Below are 25,948 nucleotides of genomic sequence, written 5' to 3' on the forward strand. Positions count from 1 at the left end.
AAGTTTTTGGCAATGTGGTCAGTGATGGACAGTTGGCAACTTCCATGTGTTAGTGTGTGAAGGTGAGTCTATGCTTCTTTCTTGGGCTATGGTGAATGATTTCAACAACTCTTTTCCCACAGGCTGTTTTGTTTTTAAGACTTGCTTTGAATTCCCTCACTGTTTCTGTTTAAGTTAAAATACCCAGGGTTGTCAGCCATTACTTACTATTCAGCATCTGACAAGTGATAGACAATGAAAAAAACTCCACTTTTCGGACTTGGGTCAACTTTTAAAGAGTTTAATAAGTTAAGTAGGGTTCTCTCTGAGCAGACAGTTTTCTCTGACCCCTCAGCTTCTGTGAGTCCATATTACACAAAGCCAGGGACACTGGGAACTGAAAGTTCAGAGGGTGATAAAGAGAAGAGCATAGAAAAACCAAGAATGCAGGAAGTTGGAGCATCAACCTCCTAAATGCCACGTCCAGTCCTGAAGTCCCTCTTTCCTCTCCCTTTTCTCCATCTTGTACAAGCACACCCTGTCTCTACCTGATTGACTCATTCTTTATCACTTATGTACAAGATGTTCTTTCAAAGTTGCTTCTTCATTCAAAACATCTGAGTTACTTATCTACCAAGATAATTGTACATCTCTCTTACTGGTATATATTCACTTTCCCCCTTTTATCCGTTTTACTGATGTTGCTCAGCTTTCTTTAGACGCTTTCTATTAGCAGAGAAACTACAGTCCAATTACAGAAGTAATGGCAAGGTCTCCAGAGAGGCTGGGTCTAGCAGGAGAGCAATAAACCTTCCCAGGGCAGGCTCAGGGAGGACTAATGAAGAGACATAGGGGAGGAATCAAGATTTAGCCATTTTTAGTACAATTTCATAGCACAGCAAGGATGATCCATATAATGGCTGGAATATCCATCCATCCATCCATCCATCCATCCATCCATCCATCCATCCATCCATCCATCCATTGATGCAACAGCCATGACAGGCTCTGAGAATGCAATGTTGCCTGACATAAGTAGTAAGAATTAGTCCTTCAGGTGCCATGGCAGTAAATAGCAGGAGGATTTGCCTTAGTACAATCCTGGACTCCACCTTGTAGACAAGTAGAGAGCCCACTGTCCTTCTTTGACATAGTTGATATAGTCCTGTCCACTCATCACAGAGTAAAGTAGACACTCCTGGCTGCTTTTCCAAGAATTACTTCTACCTTTGTTTCTGGATAGGGTTCATTTTTGTTAGGTTCCAGAGGATAAGAAAGTACCAGTCTAAAATACTCATGGTAATCTTACTCACATTTTATCTAGGAATGGTTTAGGGATAGTCATTCTATTGAGTTCAAGCCACTAAGGCATGACAAGAATTTTTTCTGGGGACTGTTGGGAAAGAGTCTGGCATCTTGGAGAATCATGAGCTGTTAAATAAACCTGGAAATGGTTTTCTTAGGGCTTCTTAAGTGAATGTTGCATGCCCAGTGCTTAATCTACTTTTAGCCAGGCATGCTATGGCTTGTAGCTCAAATCATCCTATTTGGGTCATGGGGCTACAAGAGGACATTTCTTCAGCTCTAGGAGGAAGCAGAACTCTAGTAAGGCATCCCAGCATGATCCATTTGTCTTGGAATAATTTCATCAGAGCTTGGCATAGATAGCTCAGTGGTCTAATGTTCAAATAATCTAGTGGCCTAAATGTATGGAAATGTGTTGACTGAGAAATAATGGAATGTTGCTGAAAAGGGAAGGAAAAATGTATTTTTAGCATTACTCTTCACAGTATCAAGGTGATCATTTCTACCATTGTCTTCAATATTACTTTGTCCTTTTGAGTATTCTTTTGATTATTTTTCTTTTCAGTTTTCTGGACAGTGGCTGATTACTGCAAACACCCATGAGAAGGAAAGCCCAATGATTACTCTGCATATATTTGTATGCATGCTATGTCAAAGAAAAACATAAGATCTGCTCTTCTATGTAGTGAGGTATGTAAATGACTTCTATATATTGTGGGAAGATCTTTCAAATTTAAGACTAAGTCATAAACATTTGACCAAACACTACTGAAAGTTTTAAGTGGGCAATGCCGATTCACTTTTCTGGGTCTTTTTCTAGAACACAAAAATTCACTGTCAGGTTCAAGTGTTCCCTACTGCAGATGGGTTGTTTTGAGAGCTAGGAATTCACATCTCTCTGTGTCTTTTACTCAGAAAAACATACTCAGCCGTAGAGTGGGCACTGCAGTTCATGACACCTATCTCCCCTTTGCCATTATCAGAACACCAGCCTTTGTATGCATGGTGGAGTCTGATGGGAAAAGTAACACCAGCTTTCTAGTGTTCAGTCCTTTGCTTCTGTTGATCACCAGCTTGTATGAATCATGTTGTAAGTTGGAGTTCATGAGGCCATTGTGGTTCTGTTGTTGGCTCGGGGCTGGATATGAGTTGAGTCTATAGCATGATCTGTAGGGATGTTTTTATGTGATTTATAGACAGAATAGATGAGTGGTTTCTATCCCTTTTTCTGCCCTAGCCAGCCACATTGACTTTGGAATGTCTGTTCATCTTCTGAGCATGGATGTTTTCTCACGTAAAGTGGAAGAAGGTCTTATTTGCCTTTCTCCCCTCAGCCAACTATTGTGAGGATGAGATGAATGATTATTGTAAAAGTGCTTCTTCAGATGCACAAGCACAAACCACTGTCATCAGTAACTGTGACAATTGTTTCTTCACTATCATAAGTAAGGAATGATAATTGCGTTAGAAAACCACAAGTTCTCCAGACTCTCCTCATGGAGGTCTAATTCTTGCTGGGGAAGATGTTCCATTTTACATCCAGTGTTTCTGATTTTAAAAAATCCCAAATCTAAGTGGACTCCAACTCTGTCTCTTTCTTTTTCTTAGTCAGCAGTGCTCTGATGAACCCAGGGCTTTGTTCTACCACTTCAAGTGTTCTAACACTTGAACCACATCCCTAGTCATCCCCAGTTCCTTCATCTTTTTGGTTTAGTTTAGTTTTCTTCCAGGTCCAGTTTTGTGATCTCCTCCCCTGGTTTCCCCTGGCTGGCTTTTGACTGCAGTCCTCCCATCTATCTCTGCCTTCCCAGAAGCTAGGATTACAGGTATGAACTACCATGAAAAGTCCTCTAAGTAGACTTTTGAATTGGGCCCTACTACTTGTTACTGTCATAGTCGTTATTTCCCTTTTCTGGGAGTCCACTGGCTTCTGTGATTGATGCCCTGGGACCTTTTTTGTTTCAGCATTCAGGAGGGGGTCTCTTGCTTTGTCATGAGCCCACAAAGCCAGAGGCTAGACAATGGAGAAACTGGGTCCCTGCATTGGCCCTCTGTCTTCAGGAGCTATGTAGAGGGAAGGGTGCACATTTGCTCAGGGCTGGATACCTGGTAAAGCATGTGATTTGTCTCTGGTTCCATTTTACCTCCCCTTTGGAATTCTGCTTCCTCCTCTAGTAATGTTGGCTTGCCTCTTACGTGCCAGAACTTCCAATTGTCAGGACTAGCTCAGTCCAATAGAACGTACTATGATAATGGAGTTGTTCTAAATTGGCCCTATCTAATAAATTGGTCACTAACCAATGTAGCTATTGGACATTTGAAATGTACTTAATGTAGCTATTGTAACATTAGAAATTTATTTTATGTGGCTGAGAAAGTAAATCTCTCTCTCCCCCTCCCCCTCCCTCCCTCCCTCCCTGTCTCTCTCCCTCTCTATCTCTCTGACTGTCTCTGTCTCTGTCTGTCTGTCTCTGTCTGTCTGTCTCTGTCTCTGTCTCTTTCTCTTTCTCTTTCTGTGTCTCTGTCTCTGTCTCTGTCTCTGTCTCTGTCTCTGTCTCTCTCTCTCTCTCTCTCTCTCTCTCTTTCTCTCTCTCTCTCTCATGCTGGGAAGAACCCAGGGCTTTGTGCATGCTCTGCAAGTTCTCTACCAATCAGCAACATCCTCAGCCCAGCCTGCAAGTCTTGACAAACACTGTAGTATGTCAAAGCAGAGGCTCAGGTGATAGGAACTGTGGGACTCTGGCAGAAAAGTGCTGTGGGTGAAAAGATAATGGGCAAAAAGCTTTAAGTTTACTCCAAAAGCACACCCAATGTATGACATATCCTCCTAGGTGCTCTGGGCTGCTTCTAAGCTCCTTCTCTCTTGTGCATTATGAGGAGAAATACGGTTAAAATTTTGTGGATGGAAGCCTGGGGGAAGAACCAGAAGTGGAGAGTTGGAAAGGGCAGAGCCCAGAGGATGCCAGAACTTTTGCAAAAGAATCTGGTGTGTCAGGTATGGTGTTTTACTCTGGAGAGGAAATGCCAGGGAAAGATTGTTGGAGAGTGATCTTTACTTTCAGGACAAGATTGGAAAGTTGGCATTTAAGTCAATGGCCAGAAACCAGTGTACAAGCTACATGACAGACAGAGTCTGGGATAAGAATTGCAATTCTACTCTGAATGCTAAGCCTCCTTTTATGAGGATAGTTGATTGCACAGCATTCCTTGATGGACGGTGGCTTTTGGATGTTCTATGTACCCTGAAACTGGGCTATGTTTCTGTGTCTCTTGGCTGGTCATATAACTGCATTCAAGTTCCTGCCTGTGTTTTTTACAGATATCTACTGGCAACTGAAACACCAAGTGGTGAAGGGGTGGAGCATAATAGGTAGATGCATGGAGGTGTACTAGGAGATGGGCAGGAAGGGCACAGAACAATGTCATGCTTTGAGATTTACTCTTAGGGCCTTGGTTCCTCAGTTGCTACCGCAGGGAAATTTGCTGCCAACACCTACCTGTTGGGTAATGAAAAATGACTACTTGGAAAGTGGAAGAAAAGGTTTCTCATCAAGGTACTGCCAAGAATGGGTGTCTTTGTGTTTTAAAGTGACATATTTTATAAGGAAGACTGGAGATCTTTGGTATAAGCACATGATCAGGGCACACTTCTATAAGCACAGAAGGAGAGAGAGAGAGAGAGAGAGAGAGAGAGAGAGAGAGAGAGAGAGAGAGAGAGAGAGAGAGAGAGAGAGAGAGAGAGAGAGAGAGAGAGAGAGAGAGAGAGAGAGAGAGAGAGAAGGCAAATATCCCTGGCACTGTGCAATGCAGTTCAGACTATACTGTGCTTTCTGGACCTCTTCAGCTTCCTGGCAGGAGGACTGTCACAGTTTTTAGGATAGTCCTTTTCGTTCTCATGTGTCTTTCCCTCAAGTAAGCAGCACAGAGCATTTGACACCAATATACACAAGCTCAGAAAGGAGAAGAAACTCACAGAAATCTGGCAAGATTGATCCACTAGTTCTGATGTTCCCAGATTCTCCAGGGCAGAGCTTTTGTGCCTTCAGGTCCTATGATTCACAGCATTTGGGTGATTTATGACCTCCTGAATACATCAATTTTAGTCTGTTCCCATGACAACTGTCCTCTACCCAAAAGGTCTTGCTGGTGGGACCCAATTTATTTAGAGAAGTGGTTCTTCGGGATATCTTTATCCTTCACCTAAGGGGCGTTTAGCAATATCTGGAGACATTGTTCACACTATTGAGGATGGAGGATTGAGGCCTTTATAGAACCTTAGGCAATTGCTGGATATTGTTGGTTGTTAAAGCTGGAGGTAAGGTGTCCCATTAGTATCTTTAGCTGGGGAGGTGGGAGATAGAGATATTGCAAGTATTCAACAACACACACAATACTTCCTACAACTAAGAATGACTTGACCCACAATATCTCAGCAGTGCTTCAGCACTGGTTCAGAGGGAAAGGTCAGACTTGACATGGAAATGGCAGATGGATCTCAAAAGGATATCACCTTTTCATTGTTAGACTAGCAAATATTGTGAAATGGCCCAAAGAAATCTCTGAACATTTTTACCTAGAATCCTCTTCAACCAATAACTTAATTAATCTCCTATCTTCATAGTTCATCACTGCCTCTAAAAGAGAGCACATGCTTAGCGTTCTATACCATGCTCACTGAGAGGGTTCCCAAATCCATCTTTATATCTTATATTCGCTAAGGCAAACCATGACACTAGGTTTTACTATCTGCCACATGGAGCCATAATACTATATGACCTCTTTTTTTTGCAATCAGTTCTGGCTCCTTAGGGTTTTGTTGTTGCTAGTATATGGGGAAGATTCAAAGCCTACGATGTATGAATCTTCTCTATAGACTTGTGGTGGTGATAGTTTTAGCTGTGACAGAATTGTTTTTAGGAATGTAACAAGCAAACACAATCTTTCTCTTTCTGATTATAAAAGTAATGCAGTCATTGTCAGAATTTTCTCAAGTACAGAAACCATAAGCAGAAATAGAAATCCCCTAATTATACTACTAGGAGAGATTAACTAGTAATAGCTTTGGGTTTTGCTTTGAGAGAAACAGAAAGTGATGGACACCAGATGTCCCAAGCCAGGCTAGCTGGGCTGTGGTGGGGAGGATTGGTTTATTAAGGATTGGAGGATGGCAGAATGATTTGAGTGGACAATGAAAGGTTTGAGATGATATTCTTTGTGATCTAGGACATTGAGTTCATGTCTTGATCTGGATAAAATGGAGAGTAGGAAGATACGGCTGAGGAGTATGGGGATGAAGTCCTTCTTACCTGCAGAGTTTATGTACAAAGCATCCTTACTTCTTGCCTCCATGAATAGAAGAAATTAGACTGAAAGAAAAAAAGAACAGCTTTTAGCTCAAACAGAACAAATCAGGAGATGCTGTTTCTGGGTTTTTGTGCATCACATACAGTGGCTGAATATCATCACATCAGTGAAAGGCATATGACAGCTCTCATTTTGCAGAATTCGTTTTTGGCAATTTCGTTGTGAAGTAGTATCAATCGTAAACATTTGTAAAAATAGTAACAACCACCCCCAACCCAGATATCCTAATTGTTGATATTTTCACCACACTTGATTTAGCATTCTCTTTCATATTTATACACAATTTTCTATTCTTTCCAAATCATCTGAGAATATATTATAGTCATAACATCTCCTTTGTCCCCAATTATTTCAGCTTATTTTCCTCAGAATAAGATATTCTCTTACATAAGCACAGTGCAACTAACATCATACAGCTAATATTGTCCCAGTATTGATAGATCTATAGATGTCCTCAAGTTTTGACAGTCATGTGACTTGGGATTAAGATTGTATAGAATTTCCCAGCAGCATCAGAATACACGTTCTTCTCAGCAGCACATGGAACGTTTTCTAAAATAGACCACATTTTAGGCCACAAAGCAAACTTGTCTAAATTCAGAAACATTGAAGTTATACCTTGCATTCTCTCTGACCACAAGGGAATAAAATTAGAACTCAACACCAAAAGCCACCAAAGAAAGTCCGGTATCACATGGAGGCTGAACAACACACTGCTGAATCATGAGTGGGTCATGGAAGAGATTAGAAAGGAAATTCAAATGTTCATGCTATTCAACAAAAATGAACACACAAATTACCAGCTCCTCTGGGACACAGCAAAGGCAGTACTCAGAGGCAAGTTTATAGCTCTGAGCTCCTACATCAACAAATTGGAGAGATCGGAAACTAACAATTTAATGACACATCTAAACCTCCTTGAAAAAGAGCAGCAAGATAAACCCCAATCCAGTAGACGGAAAGAAATAATCAAAATTAAATCAGAATTAAATGAATTAGAATCCAAAAAAACTATAGAAAGAATCAACAAAACAAAGAGTTGGTTCTTCGAAAAACTTAACAAAATTGACAGACCCTTAGCAAATCTAATCAGAAAAAGGAGAGAACACACCCAAATTAATAAACTCAGAGATGAGAATGGAAACATCACCACAGAAACAACCAAGATTCAGAACATTATAAGGGAATACTTCTCAAAACTTTATGCTAATAAGTTTGAGAACTTGACAGAAATGGACCTTTTCCTAGCAAATATTGACATGCCAAAACTAAACCAAGATGAGTTAAACCAGCTTAACAGGCCCAGATCAAGCATTGAAATAGAAACAGCAATAAGAGACCTCCCAGCTAAGAAAAGTCCAGGACCAGATGGTTTTACAGCGGACTTTTACAAGGCCTTCAAAGCAGAGCTCACACCAATACTCCTCGAACTCTTCAATGAAATTGAAAGAGAAAGCTCACTACCGAACACATTCTATGAAGCCATCATAACCCTCATCCCAAAACCAGGCAAGGACTCATCAAAGAAAAAGAACTATAGACCCATTTCTTTGATGAACATTGATGCAAAACTTCTCAACAAAATTTTGGCCAATCGACTTCAACAATTCATCCAAAAAATCATAAACCATGATCAAACAGGATTCATTTCAGGGATGCAAAGCTGGTTCAATATACGCAAATCAATTAATATTATTCATCACATCAACAGGAGCAAGAATAAGAACCACATGGTTATCTCAATAGATGCAGAAAAAGCATTTGACAAGATCCAACACCCCTTTATGATGAAGGTTCTGGAAAAATTAGGAATCCATGGAACATTCCTCAATACAATAAAGGCTGTATATGACAAACCTACAGCCAGCATTATACTCAATGGTGAAAAACTAAAGCCATTTCCTCTTAACTCAGGAACGAGACAAGGATGCCCACTCTCTCCACTTCTCTTCAATCTAGTATTAGAATGCCTAGCTACAGCAATAAGACAAGATGCAGACATAAAGGGGATCCAAATAGGGAAAGAAGAAATAAAACTCTCCCTCTTTGCAGATGACATGATCTTATATTTAAAGAATCCCATGGACTCCACTCCCAAATTACTCAAGCTGATTCAAAACTTTGGCAAAGTAGCAGGTTATAAAATTAACCCCCCAAAATCAATGGCTTTTCTATATGCCAACAATGAGAAAAGTGTGGCTGAAATTAGGAAAGCAACTCCATTTGTAATAGCCCCACAAAAAATAAAATACCTAGGAATTAACTTAACCAAAGAAGTGAAGGACCTCTATGATGAAAACTTTAAAATCTTGAAAAAGGAAATCAACACAGAACTTAAAAAATGGCAAAACCTCCCATGCTCCTGGATTGGCAAGATTAACATCGTGAAAATGGCAATACTTCCCAAGGCTATCTACAAATTCAACGCGATACCTATCAAAATTCCACCTTCATTCTTCAAGGAAATAGAGGAGGCAATCCAAAAATTCATATGGAACAATAAAAGACCCCGAATAGCAAAAACGCTCCTCAACGGAAAGAACACTGCTGGAGGAATATCAATACCAAATTTCAAACTCTACTATAAAGCCATAGTAATCAAAACAGCTTGGTATTGGCATAAGAACAGTCCCCAGGACCAATGGAATAGAATAGAAAACCCAGAAATGAACCTACAGACCTATAGCCATCTAATCTTCGATAAGGAAGCTAAAACAATAGAATGGAAGAAAGACAGCCTCTTCAGTAAATGGTGCTGGAAAAATTGGTTAACTACATGTAGAAAACTAAAGCTAGATCCTTATATATCACCCTGCACCAGAATCAACTCCAAATGGATCAAAGATCTTGAACTCAAAGCAGACACTCTGAAAACATTACAGGATGGAATAGGAGAAACCTTAGGTCTCCTTGGCTCAGGCCGAAATTTTCTGAATAGAGACCCGGAAGCACAACAAATCAAAGAAAGGTTGGACAAATGGGATTGCATAAGATTGCAGAGCTTCTGCATGGCAAATGACATAGCTAGCAAGATCAATAGAAAACCCACCGATTGGGAGAAGATCTTTACTAGCCATACAACGGACAAGGGTCTCATATCTAAAATATACCTGGAACTCAAACAATTAAACCACCCAACAACAAATCCTCAAAGAAACAACTGCCCAATAAATAAGTGGGCGAAAGACTTAAAGAGAAGCTTCTCTGAAGAAGAAAGAAGGATGGCCAATAGACACATGAAGAAATGTTCAACATCCCTAGCCATAAAAGAAATGCAAATCAAAACAACATTAAGATATCACCTCACTCCAGTTAGAACAGCAAAAATCAAGAACTCTAACAACAACAGATGCTGGAGGGGATGTGGACAGAAAGGAACCTTACTTCATTGTTGGTGGGAATGTAAACTTGTTCAACCACTTTGGAAAGCAGTATGGAGGTTCCTCAAAAGACTTCACATAGATCTCCCCTATGATCCAGCAATCCCACTTTTGGGCATTTACCCAAATGTTTACAAACAAGACCACACTAAAGCTACCAGCACAACTATGTTTATTGCAGCATTATTTACCATAGCTAAGATATGGAACCAACCCAGATGCCCCTCAGTAGATGAATGGATCAAGAAAATGTGGTATATATACACAATGGAATTCTATGCCTCCATCAGAAAGAATGACATTTCCCCATTTGTTAGGAAATGGAAAGGCTTGGAAAAAATTATATTAAGTGAAGTAAGCCAGGCCCAAAGAAGCATAGGTCCCATGGTTTCCCTTATTTGCAATATCTAGTATAGGTATGAGTCAAGCAGAAAAGGTCAGATAATGTGATGTTAGGAAAATGAACCCTTAAATATGTATTTTAATGTTTTCATTTCTTTCATGCATATGTTTCTAACGCATTTATAAGATTATTTCTTTGTTGCTTTGTATGTCCCTCCCCCACAGTGTAACCCCCGCTTTCACCATATTTGATGTCAGTATAACATGTGGAGGAGATGGGGGCAAACAAGTCGTTTAAGGATTCAGGTGGACCTGTTGCAACAATGAGAAGTACAAAATGTCATGTCAAAACCAGCTTTACAATGTCGGTGGGGGGGGTGAGGGGGGTATAATTGGGTGGGGGGAAGGGGGAGGCTGGGAAGGGAGGTGAAGGGTAAACAAAGGAGGAGGCTGCAATGCTTGGTAAGAAATGTATGCATTATCCTGCCCATGTAATTGTAGCCCCTCTGTACAGTATGTTCTCAAATAAAATAAAATAATATTAAAAAAAAAGAAAAAAAAAAGATTGTATAGAATTTGATCCTGAGAGACTTTGAATGACATTTATTGACTACAACTGAATTGGGACTTTGGCTACTGTCACATGAAGTGCAAAAGTATGATTCTTTCTCAATGGTTCACAGATGCATTATCAGGAGAGTACTTTTGAAATGTGAATGACTTTTCCTGATAAATATTGTTCACTGGACAGTGGTTCATAGGCTTACATCACCAGCAATCACAGTTCCCATGTTGTTTCTGTAAGGACTTTTGGCTTTTATATGAATTCTTACGTGAAATATAAAAGCCCCAAACACCAGACCGAGTAGTCTGCACTTATGGGGCATGAAGCATAGCTGTTGGAGGTATGTATCTGCATTCAAACACATGCTTTCATGACTTTGATGCAAAACAGGTCCATATGTATAAAACTGGCTTGCATGGACAGCAATTCCTAAGTTGGTGCCTAATCATCTCAATGGAGAAGCTGTCCAAACAAGGCTTTTAAGTAATTCCTAAGTCTTCAAATGGCAGCATGCAGAGAATTATTTCTTGAGAAAGCCAGTACTGAATATTCTCATACAACTCAGCTGACAGAGAAGGGGGTGACTGGCAGGAATGCTGTGATGGCTAGTGGAGCTTCCTGACACTAACACTCTTTCACCGTCACCTACCAATGTGTCCATGTGTCCATGTAGGCTATAGCATAATGAATTGGGAGCCCAGATATCTTTGCAATCAAAACCTATGCAGTGATACGGACCATTTGAGCATAAAATAGCAAGCCACAAGGCATTTGGTAATGAGGTGTCTGGTGAAGTGAGAGATCATGAAACAGACACCTGGGGCAGAATTCCTAGAAGCTACCTTTATTTATTTATTTTCTCCACATGATGTAGTGACACTAAAATTTTCATTTCAAAAACTGAATATTCTAGATTGTATTTCAGATTCTAGGAATTACTTCAGCTCTCTACTTAATAATGTTCAGTTCAGACCCAGCTCTGTTCCTCTCTGTTATATCCCCTCAAAGACAGCGACTCTTTCTTATGCTCATGGTGAGGACCTAGAGGGTTTAGAAGAGGCTAGAGAGGAAGGCACAGGACGAGAGCTGTATGGGGTAGAGTGTCTGGAACACTAGGCAGAACTGAAAGGACTTTGCTGCAGGAGGTCATGAATCATTGAATCTGCAGTCAATGAAAATGACTAGTGAGTGCTGGGCCTCAGGTTCACATCATTCACTTACCTTTCTTTCTTCAACATGTATTAAATGTCTAGCATATCACTCAGCCCTAACCATTTTCTGGTTATACCTATTACTAATCTCCTTTGGTTTATAGATTTGACTCCAGTGTCTCTATTATCTTTCGCTTCAAATAAAGATCTACCCACTGCAGGCAGAGGATGGGAGATAAGCATATTGGGGGATCCTTTTCTCTCTTATTTGAATCTTATTTGACTCTTGTGGCTTGATTCTAGCAGCAGCTGTGTATCTTCTGCCCTCTTTCATAGCCGCAGTTACCACTAATCCTGGGTAAAATTCACCTTCCCCACTCTTCTTTATGTAAAGAAGTGGAGACAAATTCCTTTATTCTCTCAACCCAATCCACAGGAATGTAGTTTCCTCATTACATTCTCTTAAAGTCTTAGCTGAGTAAAAATCAAAGCAAGAAAACATGCTGAGACTGGTCTGGGAAAAGGGAGGGATAGGAGAGAAAATGATTGAGGAGTGATTCTGATGCATTGTGTACATAAATGGGCATGTAAACATGAAATCCCCTTATGTACCTAATTGATGAGAATAAAACAACAAAAAGACAATCCTTCCTGGCTGAGTATACTAATCTTTTTCTACCTGATAGCTTTTGAGGTAGCCCTCAAATAAATATAGCATTGCTTGTGATTGCTCTGGGAAGGCTAGAAAGATGTAATGTTTTGTATACAATTTCAAACAATAGTATATTCCAATGCAGAGTGGGCAGACATAGCTCCTGGCAAGAAGATCTCAGAGATCTAGTCCTTTATATGCTAGAGTGTGTTGAGTGTTAAAGGCCAATCTGGTCACAGTATGGGAAATATTTCCTCAAGCACATGGAGGTGAAAGTGTGGCTACCTGACTCTGCCTTCACTGTGTCTACTTGGAGTGTTGTGCTGAGTTCCTGGCCACTGACTTTAAGAAGAGACATGTTTCTTGTTACTTGTCTTTAAGTTCTGTTCCATAAAGCAGAAGTTTAAAGAGTTTTTCCTTCCTTCCTTCCTTCCTTCCTTCCTTCCTTCCTTCCTTCCTTCCTTCCTTCCTTCCTTCCTTCCTTCCTTCCTATCCTTGTCGATTGTGGGGCTTGAACTCTGGGCCTGGGCGCTGTCCCTAAGCTCTTCAGCTCAAGGCAAGTGCTCTACCACTTGAGCCACAGCGCCACTTCTGGTTTTCTTGTGGTTAATTGGAGATAAGAGTCTCATGGACTTTCCTGGCTTTGAACTCTGGTCAGCAGATCTTGGCCTCCTGATAGCTAGGATTACAGGTGTGAGCCACCAGTGCCCAGCTAAAGAATTTCTTTCAAGAGTCTAATAGTAAATACTTTTCAGTGTTGTGAGTCTATGTTGTGGATACCATGTGATTGAAGTATAAAAGCAGCCATAAGCAATATGTATTTAAGTAGGTGTGGCTATGTTCCAATAAAGGTTTATTCATAAAAATAAATGGTGACCTTTAGAGTGGCCTTTCTTGACTAATTTTTGATACAGAGGGGGGAAAAGTAGATATGTCCAGATGGTAGAAGTTGGATCACTGTGCAAAAATCATTGGAAAAAAGATAATTTTAAGATAGATCTTACTAATGGTGATTACATTTCCTTAGTTGAATAAGCTATTTCATGAGAAAGTAGGTGTCATTGTGAGGATTTGAAGCAGAGGTTGAATGTTGTAAAATAGTTTTCTGCAGAGTATAGAGGACAGACTGGATGATGTAGGAGGCAACCACAATAAGATGATCACTGTCTTATATTATAAATAAAGCTTGCACATGTAGTAAGTCTTCTAGTTATGTTTTAGAAGGTGCTGGCTTGTTCTGCCTGATTTTGCAAATTACTCACTCTTGATATCTCACTTTAGTTCCATAAATATGATGGGTATGACATACTTTTTTGTCAACTTGACTCTAAGTAAAATTTTGCCAAAATATTCATTGAACTAATTTGTATTTAGTAATATAATCACTACTAGTCATATTAAATTAATTCAATTACATCTTATAACTTTCAGCATTTGAAAACTTTCATTGAAAACAATAGACATAACTGTCAACATTTACTAAGTTCTAAAAATATGTCAAATATCACACTAAAACCTTATATTCATTATTTTCCCCTCCTCCTCCTCCCACCCCTGCCCCAATCCTATGACTTAAACTTAGGGCCTGGATGCTTGTCAAGGCTAGTGCTCTACTACTTGAGCCATGACACAACTTCTGACTTTTTCTGAGTGGTTTATTAGAAATAAGCATCTCAAGGACCTTCCTACCGGGGCTGCCTTTGAACAGCAATCCTCAGATCTCAGACTGCTGACTAGCTAGGATTTCAGGTGTGAGCCACCAGCACCGGTCTTTATTATCTTACTTAGTCCTCCACCCCCAAACCTATACCAGTAGGAGGAAACAAATTCAGAGAAGCCTCATAACTGGAAAGCGAGATAACTGGAACTGAGATCTCTTTGATGATAAAGGCAATGGCCCAGTCACAACTCCACCTGCTTCTCTCATCTATCCAACTACTCGTCCATGCATAGCATGCACCTTCTGGTCTACTTATGCATCCATCTCTCTACCCAGTACTAATTGGTGGCTGTTGTTTGCCAAGTACTATTTTGGGTATGGAGAATAGAGCTGTAAATAGAAAAATATTAGGCCTATGGTTTACAGGAACTCCCATTCTGGGTGGCATTTAGAAGTTGATACCTAACAATTTTGAAATGAGGGTCACATAAGGGACATCTACAAGATAGAGTCTCATACAGTAACATGTAATTTTTATTGAGCTGGAACTGCAGATAAGATTCTAAGCAATGGCTCTTTCTTGTTTACAGAAACTAGTTCAAGTTTAATTTTCAGCCTTGACAAATTTTCAGATCTACTCAGAAAAGCAGAAAGGCCTTTCCAAGCATTCTGGCAACAGATATAGATCACATACGGCCATTTAGAAACATTGGGGGTCGCTCTTGGGCAGGTAGAATCTGAACACCATCACCCTGGAGGCCTGATGCAAGAGATGGAAAGGAAGAAGGTAGAAAGTCCATTTAGTTAACACAAAAATAAGAGAATACTAATATAAAAAGACAACACTTGATGAAATTCTATTTTTTTCTAATTCCTTAAAGACAGAAACATCAAGACCTTAAGTCATTTCCTGACCTAGGTATCAAACCAACAACAACAACAACAATATTTAGAACAATTCAAGTAAAATAGAAGAGTGACTCATAACACAGAAGCAAACCCAACAACTTGCTTGTGTTTCAGAGTAGAACTGCTGAGAGCTGAAGGGGCCAAAGGAGAATTCCATAACCTTGTCTGGGATTGATATTGAAAGAGAAGGAGCGAGAAAGAGCACTGAGGGTCAAGCAGGGTAAAGCCAATTCAGTTGTCAGTTCCAACAGGCAAGTTCTAACTTGGAGTAGGAAACAGAGCCCAAAGGTCAGGGGCTGAGTAAACACAACCCAGAGGAGGAAGTAAAGGAATCCAGGGTTTTATTTGTGCCTTACTGAGTGCCAACTATAAAGGACAGAGGTAGGTGGTCCAGTTAAAGGCACAGGATAGAAGACTTACAAAAAGAAGTAATACTTTGCTACCCTCAGCTCTTCAGCTCAAGGTTAGTGGTCTACCACTTGAGCCACAGCACCACTTCCAGGTGTCTGGTGGTTAATTGGAGATAAGAGTCTCATGGACTCTCCTGCCTGGGCTGGCTTTGAAGCTGGATCCTCAGATCTCAGCCTCCTGAGTAGCTAGGATTACAGGCTTGAGCCAACAGTGCCTGGCTTGCATCATTCCTTTTATGAGTGGATTACTAAGTGATTTTTAGATTAGTGAGTACAGATGGCATCAGTAGAATCTTATATTTGAAAATGACTAAAAAAGAGAGTGAAAATAATTAGTTAATATTTATTGACCACAAGACATTGTTTCTAAGTACAGTAAGTAATGCAGGGTTTCATCTAATCTTCAAAAGTACATTTTAAGAATGAAGCTCCTTATTAGAGAATGAGTTCAAATGATCTAAAAATGGCCATTGGAAGGAACCTTGTAAAAGTTATCATGGCAAGTGAATCCTAGTCATTCACACATTGCTTAGTTTGTTCACATGTCTATTCAGCCACACTGTAGTTTATAATAAATGGTCCCATGGAGTCTGGAATGATTTCTGTTGAGTCAACAATAGAGTTTATGACATTACAGGAGTGGAAACTTGTCAGGTTTCAAATTAAATTCTTCTACTCTTTTTTTAAAAAAGTACACTTCTCTGCTATCTGTGGTGATAAGAGAGATGGCTGCAGAAGTCAGAGGAAAGAGAAGAGATACAGATGAAGTAAAAAAAAAACAAGGAGAAGTTGAGATTTGCAAGGATTAATTTGATAATTCTCAGGAGTTTTTGAATCATTCTGAATAGCTGAGATCATTGAGAAAAATGCATGCAAAAGCATAAGAAGATAGACCCTCTGTTGCAGCCTATTTTGCGTTGCTATAACAAAACACTACAGACTGGGTGATTTATAAAGATAAGATGCTTAATTTTTACAGTACTGGAGACTGGCAAGTTCAAGGGTAAGTGTCCTGTACCTGGCAAGAACTTTTTTCTGGAATCATCTATGGTGGAAGGAAGGACAAGACAGCAAGTCTGTGTGTGTGCGTGTGTGCGTGTGTGCGTGTGTGTGTGTGTGTGTGTGTGTGTGTGTGTGTGTGTGTGTGTGTTGAGAGAGAGAGAATGAGGAAGGGCAAAAGAAGTTGCAAGCTAGAGAAAGCAATAAGGATATTAATCTATTTGTGAGGGCAGAAACTCTTAAACCCTAATAATTTCTTGTTAGACCCCGCCTCCTGTTCCCCAACACAGATGCACTGGGAATTAAATCACAATATATGAGCTTCCAGGGACATATTCAAACTGAAGTAACCTTAAACTGGTTGATTTGGCTTCAACAAAGAGCTAATAGGCCTCATTGGACATATTGCTTGCCCACTAGTGGGTAGAGCCAGGACACAAAGGTCATGCTATAAGGCAGAATAACTCTTCAAAGATTATTATAGCCAAAGATAAAACGGGTCACTCTATCAGGAATTATGTTCCTTGTCATTGTAGATGTTCATGATGAGGCCATATGGAATCTTGGAGAATTAGTGAAATGGATTGAGGTTTCAAGACCAGTAAGGAGACTTTTTTACTCAGAACTGTTGTGATTCTAAGGGATTTACAATTTAATCTGCAGTTATAACCTCTGCTCCAGAGTTCAGATATTTCTGAAATAATCTGCTGGGGGAATAGTCAAGGCTCTTCTCCAGCTGTTAACATCCAGGCCAAATTCCTTACTTTATTTTTTCCAAGCAATTCTTTGTATGGATCCTGGACAAAGTACACAGTCAAACTTTCTGTAGTTGTCATTTCGGATCTCCTAATTTGTTGTTTTTGTTTTGAGGCAGAGTCTTCATATATTCTCCAGATTGGCCTTGAACTAACAACCCTCCTACTTTTGCTTTGTGACTGCTTGAATTATAGTCATAAACACCATGCTCAGCACAATTATTTTCCACTTTTTTTTCTAGTTGCAAGGCTTCACTACATAGGCCAAATAGGCCTTGAAATTGTGAATCTCCTGTCTCAGCTTGAGTGCTGGGATTACAAGCATGTGCCACCATATCTACTTTGACATCTCTCTCATACTTGAAAAGCATTCAGGATAGAAACTCCTTAGGAATCCAAAGCTAAAAGCACATTTGGGTCATCAAATTGAAATTCAATTCCTACTAATCAATAGATTAGTAAAGTTTTATTTGCAGTGGTCCAATGTCCTTATTTTCCAGCTTATTTTTCAAATGCTACTGTCATCTAAAGCTTATTAGACAGTTAGTGTTTGCTGGGGGTTAGTTTATTTACTTAGAGATGGTATATGGAAGGGAAGCACGGAAAGGTTAGAAGTTTTGTTATTGCCATAATCTGTCCAAGTTCAAGTTCATTGGTTAGTAACAGAGCCATATTGGAAACTGGTTATTTCAAATTCTTTTGGAAATGAGTGTAAAGAAATAAAGTCTACTATTGCTGACTTAAGGAGAAGCAAAGTCCAGGTTTCTTTGCTTACCAGAGAACGTTAGCTGGATTTTATAAGCAAGAGCACACCTTAGCAAGATCACCTAAAAGCGAGTAGTGATGATAAGGGGTTATTCCAGTCCAGTTAAAAACTGCAACATGAATGTAAATGTGATTCTGAAGAGACTGGCCAATGATCGTCTTGATCAGAGAGACTGTGGGCTTGACATAGAGATAATGAGGCTGCCACCAGCAGACCACCTGTTTATTCTTAGTTCTTACCCACTCTGTGTATAACTCTACCTCATAGACAATGAGAGGAGATTACGAAGTAGAGTCCCATAGCTAATTTAAAATGGGAGGGAAACTAGCCTCAGAAAACAACCCTAACAGATAGAAGGGTCTAGAACACTCAAACATTTTTTTTGTTATCTCCTTGGTTGTCTTTATTTGTATAAGTGGTCTCAGTCTCTGATGTCTATTGAGGACTGTGATGCTGGTTGGATATGATAAACAGTAGTGTTACCTTATAGGGAGTTGAGTTAAATGATATTTGGAAAGCTTTCCATGATTGGCATTTAATTTCCTTCTTTTAAAAAAATTATTGCTATTATGAAGGCGATGGACAGAGTAGTTACAGTTACATAAATCAGGTAAAGAGTACATTTCTTTTTGGACAATGTCATCCCTTCCTTCCTTAAGTTTTTCCCCTCCCTCCCCATCCACAAATTGTATAGTTCATTTTCAACATAGTGTGTAGTGAGAACCACTGCTGCATTTGTTCACCCAGGAATTTTTTTTAACAAATAATAATCACCCGAGGCTGGTGGTACAACTCAGTGGTAAAGCAAATGCTTTACATGTGTGAGGCCCTGGGTTCAACCCTCTGAGCCTGAAAAAATAAATAAAACCTACTTCGAAAGAAAAATAATCCCCAATTGATTGCAACATTAAGAACATTCTTAAAATGTTACCTTTGCCTTGCTCCCTAAACCCTCATTAGGAGGCTTGTGGAAAGTATTTTTAAGCATTCAAAGTCACTAATACCATAGTGGAGAAAGAACATGCTCTTCTAATTAAAATAGCAGATCCGTTATGTTCATAGAGATCTGGATAGAGAACATCTTTTTACTTGGGAATATAAGAACGTAAACATTTTCTGATCCAAGGTTTAGGATTAGACAGAATTAGTTGACAAATGATTCCTTCTTTACACTGTGGAATCAGAGAGGCTGTTGAGAGGAGAATGTTTGCTGCAGCATCTGTTTGTATTTACCTGTTACTTGGGCTCCTTTGGGGACCATCTAAATGTCATTTATCTCTGGCCCTTGAACTCTTTTCTCCCTTGGGGCACCATAGCTAATGACCCTCATGAGCAGTAAATTAGCAACATGTGGCCAATGAAGACTTCTGTTTTTCAGGCCAATTGCTTCCTTCCTTCCCTATCTGATGTGGCTGTTTGAAAGGGTAGTCAGAGTATTCTTTGCTTGCTCTTTTGTTTTCAAGGCTAATTAAGGAAAAAAAGTACTCCTGGTCGGTGCTCTGGTCAACATTTTAAACCACCAAGTTCAGAGCTGAATTCTGAACAGGAATACAGCTAAGTCCTCAACTGATGGCAATTGAGTCAATATACCAGGTGACTATTTTTTGTCCCCATAAACCCAGGATCTAGGAAGATACAGCACTGAATCAGGAACTTGGCTTCGTTTTGAGGGCTTTTTGAGCCTCAAATTTGTTTTAAGTGCTTCATGTTCGTTTTACATTTCTGTTTGCCTCTCATGTGCTCTGGTGACATCATCTCCCAAAGGGGTCAGTTGTATAAATCAGTCATTTTGATGAAAATTTTGAAGGATTAATTTCTTTTGTGCCTGTTTTAGCAATATCCTGGTATACAATATATCTGTATCGCAATACACAGAATATTGGCAGCCTGATGTGTTGCATGAGGCCCACATGGTCTGATGGCTGCATGTCCAATTTTGAAATCAGATCAAGATTGGTTTAAATAGAAATTGTACCACTTTCCAGCCAGGTGACTTTCAGCAAGCCATATGAGTTCTTTGTGTCTCAGTTTCCTCATATGTAAAGCAGGAATACACATAGCTACCTCTCTGAATTGTTGTGCAGATGAATACACAGAAAACAGGAAGCAAATCATCCATGCTAATCAGTAGCAGCTAACATGGACTGCACATTTGTTTTGAGATAGCAATTATGGGAATCTTGAAAGCATTTCTAGGAGATAAGAACCATTATTAACTTACTGGAGACAAAAAGAGGACAAGGTAGGTACTTACTCAGTATCCCAAAGATAGGAAATAGCCATACTAGGCTGCCAGCGTTTTTGGCTGGCTTATGTTTTATATGTATGAATGGTAGGCATGAAGAGTTTTGCCACCTTTGCATGATCTCCCTGCATGCAAATGCCAGTGAATTATAGTCCTGTTGTCTCCTCTTTTCATTATACTTAGCCAGAAGGGTGAGAAGGGAAAAATGGCATAACCGCATAACCAGAAGCGCTGTGTTTTCAGTAGATCCTGGAAGGCAGCTACAGTGCCTGGCCATAAATTCATCATTAACTTGTCAACTGAGAACACAGACTGGTGCTATATTGTGTATATATGTCGTTCGAAATAAACACACAAACAGCAACAAAACTTATGTACATCTTTAAGTTACTTTGTTAGAAGGGAAGAGTCTTGAAAACAGAGAACTTATTAATACAGTTGAAATGACAAATGTCAATATTATGACCTTAATTATAATATTCTGAAAACATTTACTCCTACAAATTTAAATAGAAATGCTATTTTGCTATCAATTGTAAGTACCTTCAAGATTTTAAAGCTTAAGATATGAGTTGGACTGGGAAGTTGGCTCAGTGGTACAGTGCTTGCCTTGCATGCATGAGGTCCTGGGTTCGATTCCTCAGCACCACATAAGCAAAAAGAAAAAAGCTGGAAGAAGCGCTGTGGCTCAAGTGGTAGAGCACTAGTCTTGAGCTGAAAAGCTGAGGGACAGCGCCCAGGCCTAGAGTTCAGGCCCCACGACCCCCCCTCCCCCCAAAAAAGATATGAGCTTGCTTGTTTGTTATGTCTCTGCTTGGAAACCATTTCTGATACCCTCCTCCTGACAGATGCCCTTTCTAGAAGACCCCTGATCTCTGCAAGATGTAACACAGCATATGTAATTGCCTTGCCTCTCTTCCTGCTCCAAGAGTTTCGGGAAGACTCTGTTCCTTTTATGCATAAATAAATTTTCACATCAAAAAAAAAAAGATCTGAGCTGTGTGTCAGTGGCTCATTCTATAATTCTAACTACTCAGGAGGCTGAGATCTGAGGTTCATGGTTCAAAGATAGTTTGGGCAGAAAAGTCCGTAAGATTCTTATCTCCAAGTAACCACTCAAAAACTGGAAGTAACACTGTGGCTCAAGTGGTAGAGTGCTAACCTTGAGGCTCAGGGACAGTGTCTAGGCCTGGAGTTCAAGCCCTACAACTGACCAAAAAAAAAAAAAGATTAAGAACTGTTATATAAACTCATATGTACAGCAAAATAAAAAGAAGATGAGCAATTAAATTACAGGTACCATGGGAATTTGCTTTTTCAATTAAAATAATCACCAACAGATGAAAAAATGTGGTCTATCCACTAGATGGAATATTATTCAGCAATAGAAAGAAATTAAGAGCTGATAGATGTCACAACCTGGGTGTTACTCAATGCAGTCAAGAATCCAATGTATTTCCTACAAAATTCTGAAGAGTGAGAGAAGGAAGTAGGTAAGTAAGCTATGGGTAAGATATTGTTGATCAAGATATATTGCCTTCATAAACTGCTTTGTTAAATGGAAATTCTTTTGTATAATTACATAAAGAAAATAGGAAAAAAACATAAATCTATATAAAATAACCACCTCACAAAAGACCATAGATAGTATGATGATTCCATTTATTTATTCATTTATTTTTGTCGGTCATGGGGCTTGAACTCTGGGCCAGGGCACTGTCCTTCAGCTCTTCAGCTCAAGGCTAGTGCCCTATCACTTGAGCCACAGCACCACTTCCAGTTTTCTGGTGGTTTATCAGAGACGAGTCTCACAGACTTTTGCTGCCCAGGCTGGCTTTGAATTGCGATCCTCAGATCTCAGCCTCCTGAGTAGCTAGGATTTCAGGTGTGAGCCACCAGCGCCTGGCCTGACGATTCCATTTATGTGAAATGTCCAGGAAGTCTTATCCACAGAGACAGGAAGAAGGTTAGTTCTAGAGACAGGAAGAAGGTTAGTTCTTTCATAAAGAGGAGTGGGAAGAGACAGGGAACTGAGAAGTGACTTTTAATGTGTACTACTTCAAGTGGTCATATATCCTAAAATTACAGTATGATGACAGTTGTATAACTCTGTAGAGATGCTAAAGTCTACAGAACAACTTGATGAAACAAATTATTTCATAATGAATGCATCTTAAAAACTGCCAATCCATATTATAGGAGGGGGTAGAGAGGGGAGTTTAGAAAGAAGGATTGGATAGGTAAAAATACAACCAAGGTATGTAATATGCATATGGGAAAAATCGCAATGAGCCTCATTTTTTCAGAAGTATTCATTTGAACTCACAGCCTCAGGCTTGCTAGGCAGGCACTCTAGCAGTAAACCATGCCTCATTTTTGTAACTATTAATATTAGCTTGTGTGAAAGAGAAAAACCCAGTCTGTTATTTTTCCTACCTATTTACAAAATGATAACAACGATCTCTTTAGGTTTAGCAGCTTTTCTGAATAGAAAATTGTGAACATGGGTTATTTTATCCATCCCTAGTGTTTGATAATTAACTCACCATCCCTTTCTCACTTTTTAACCTATTCATCAAGCTCTAGACAGATGTAATGGAGTTCTAGAGATAATTTTCTCTCCATTTTTCAGTACAATTCTTAAGCCAGTTCTGCCTCTATTTTTGCTTCCTTGTATTGTTTAATTTTTCTTCCAAAAACCTTGTTGGTGAAGCCCAGCGCTGAACTAACTCAGAGCCTGGCCTTCTCTCTCTGTGGCTCTTGATTGAAAAGGGAACCAGAATCATTTGTGAATGAATAAAAGCAGAAGCTGGTATGTGTGGGGGGGTGTTGAGGGGCTACAAAGAGGATATATTGGTGGTGTCACAAACTACCAATGGATGGTGCTGGTAGTGTTCTCCTCTTAGTGTTATTGATGTGTTCGCTTTACTGAACAAGGAACTTATGTGTTTGCAAATTTTTTCCTGTGTATTCAAATGCCAATTGGGCATAATTAGATTTAGCTGATGTTCTAATTTTGGGGTCCTCATGATGGCAAGGGTGGCTTTAAGAGAAAAGGAAGGGAGATGCACGTTATCATGTTAGTTCTGCCAGGAGTGCCTTGTGATACCTTAGGGCTGTGCAGAGGGCCTCTAGCAGCAAGAAGCCTCTTCTGACTCTGCCCTTAGATTTCCAGACCCCTATAGCTTAAGAAGTAAACTGTCCTTCTTTATAAATTGCTCAGACCTTAGTATTCAAGTCTAGCAACATAAACTGGACTAAGACAACAATCCAACTTCTAAACATGGGGTCTCTTTCTCTGCTTCACTTTACTATGCCAATAAAGTAGCTGTCAAGAAATGAGTCACCACAGACTTGTACAATGCTGGCAGAGCCCTATAGTGAAGATTGACAGAAAGGCCAAAAGATTCACCATGGCAAATGTGTGGGGCTGGGGCTGAACTGGTTTCAAGGGAGGACGAACTCATAAAATCTAAAATTGGTTCAGTCTAATAGTTTGCCAATCCCCCCTTCTATGATTCAGAGCCTTGATCACATCCTTTACTCATAACTCTTATTTGAATCATTGTTAATGTTATTTTCCCAGTTCTCTAACATCCATTTCCCTTTAATTCCCCACCCCCCCCACTTCCCATCTTGATCCATCTTCTGTGAATGACAGAATATTTTTTTTCTTTTTTAAAGACTTTTTTATTGTAAAAGTACTGTACAGAGGGGTTACAATTACATGGGCAAGATAATGAGTACATTACTTATCAAGCATTGTAGCCTCCTCCTTTGTTAACCCTTCCCATCCCTTCCCATCCTCCTCCCACCTCCGTATCCCCCTCTTCCCCCCACAGCAAAGTTGTAAAGTTCGTTTTCAACATAATGATTTGTAAACCTCATTGTTGCAATGGGTCCACCTGTATCCCTATATAAATGATTTGTTTTTTCCCTTGCCCTCCACAAATTATACCAACATCAAATACAGTGAAAGCAGGGGTTATACCGTGGGGGAGGGACATACAAAACAACAAAGAAATAATCTTATAAATGTGTTAGAAACAATTGCATGAAAGAAAAAACATTTGAATACATCTCTTAGGGTTCATTTCCCTAACATCAAATTATCTGACCTTTTCTGCTTGACTCAGGCATATACTAGTTACTGCAAATAAGGGAAACCATGGGACCTATGTTTCTTTGGTCCTGGCTTACTTCATTTAATATAATTTTTTCCAAGTCTTTCCATTTCCTAACAAATGGGGCAATGTCATTCTTTCTGATGGAGGCATAGAATTCCATTGTGTATATATATCACATTTTTTTTGATTCATTCATCTACTAAGGGCATATCTTAGCTATGGTAAATAATGCTGCAATAAACATAGTCGTGCTGGTAGCTTTAGTGTGTTCTTGTTTGTGATCATTTGGGTAAATGCCCAAAAATGGGATTGCTGGGTCGTAGGGGAGCTGTATGTGGAGTCTTTTGAGGAACCTCCATACTGCTTTCCAAAGTAGTTGAACAAGTTCACACTCCCACCAACAATGCAGTAAGGTTCCCTTCTGACAGAATAATTTGACTCACACTTTTCTTGTACTGACTCCAGAAGGTGTACAAGGGACCAAGAATACCTGGGAGTGGGTACTGGCCTTGAACTCTGCAAACACACTTCCCCTTCTATCCCTCACTGGAGGACTCGACTTTCATCCAGGGAGAACAACAGGGCTGGTGGCATAAGGAAATAATCCCCACATTCACAAACCATAGTGACTTACCCTGGGGATGTCACAAGCCAATCAAACTTGGATGTTTGCTTCAGAAAGCAGAAGGTGAAGGCATATAACATGACAAATTGACCCAGGGTTGTGTGTTGGGGTTTGTTTCTGACTGTGCACATCCTCAGTGAGCAGTCTGTGCAGTTGTAATGAGTGCCAACATGTTTACTGATTACCTATTAGTGAACTGACTGTTCAGGCAGATAAATGGTTTGCCTTGAGCTACACAAAGCTTGTATTTTTCCTTCTCATTTGAAAGAAACACAAAACAAATAATAATTGGATAACTTGCATGAGAAAGTTTTGTTTGATTTGGCTGGATTTGGTTTGTAGTTTACCTACAAGAGGATCAAGAGATCAAAATATCTTGATTCAAAGGAACTGTCATTTCAAACAAACAGAGAGAAGGAGCCAGAGAGGAAGTATTGGGAAGGATAGAGGTGAAAGTAGAAAGGGCAAGGTCCAGGTGTCATCACGGGAGCTTGGAGTGCTTCTGCTTTTGCTGTCTATTCATTTAGGTTCTGTGGATCATTTCACAGAGGATGGACAAACTTATTTCCCCCCACTCTCCTCTCCCTTTCCTGCAGGAGATCTGGGGAAGAGCAAAGGAAGTCTGTAGCATAAGGATCAGCAGCGACTGAGTCTAGTCATGTTACAAGCCAGTCAAAGTTTTGATGTTTACTTCAAAAAGCAGTTTCCTTATAA

The 25,948-nt window shown here is 39.8% G+C and overlaps 1 protein-coding gene across 2 annotated transcripts in view; it reads right to left on the bottom strand.

The window, feature by feature from the left end:
- Positions 1-25,948, bottom strand: part of Prlr (prolactin receptor) — a 171,378-nt gene that overhangs the window by 37,346 nt on the left and 108,084 nt on the right. For both annotated transcript variants that reach the window (XM_070040928.1, XM_070040927.1), the window contains exon 2: positions 6,591-6,650. The gene's annotated coding sequence lies outside the window, so the exon portion shown is untranslated. The remainder of the gene's footprint in view (positions 1-6,590; positions 6,651-25,948) is intronic.

Source organism: Dipodomys merriami, unplaced genomic scaffold (assembly GCF_024711535.1).
Source record: "Dipodomys merriami isolate MVZ:Mamm:240054 unplaced genomic scaffold, mDipMer1.0.p SCAF_30, whole genome shotgun sequence".
NCBI lineage: Eukaryota > Metazoa > Chordata > Mammalia > Rodentia > Heteromyidae > Dipodomys > Dipodomys merriami.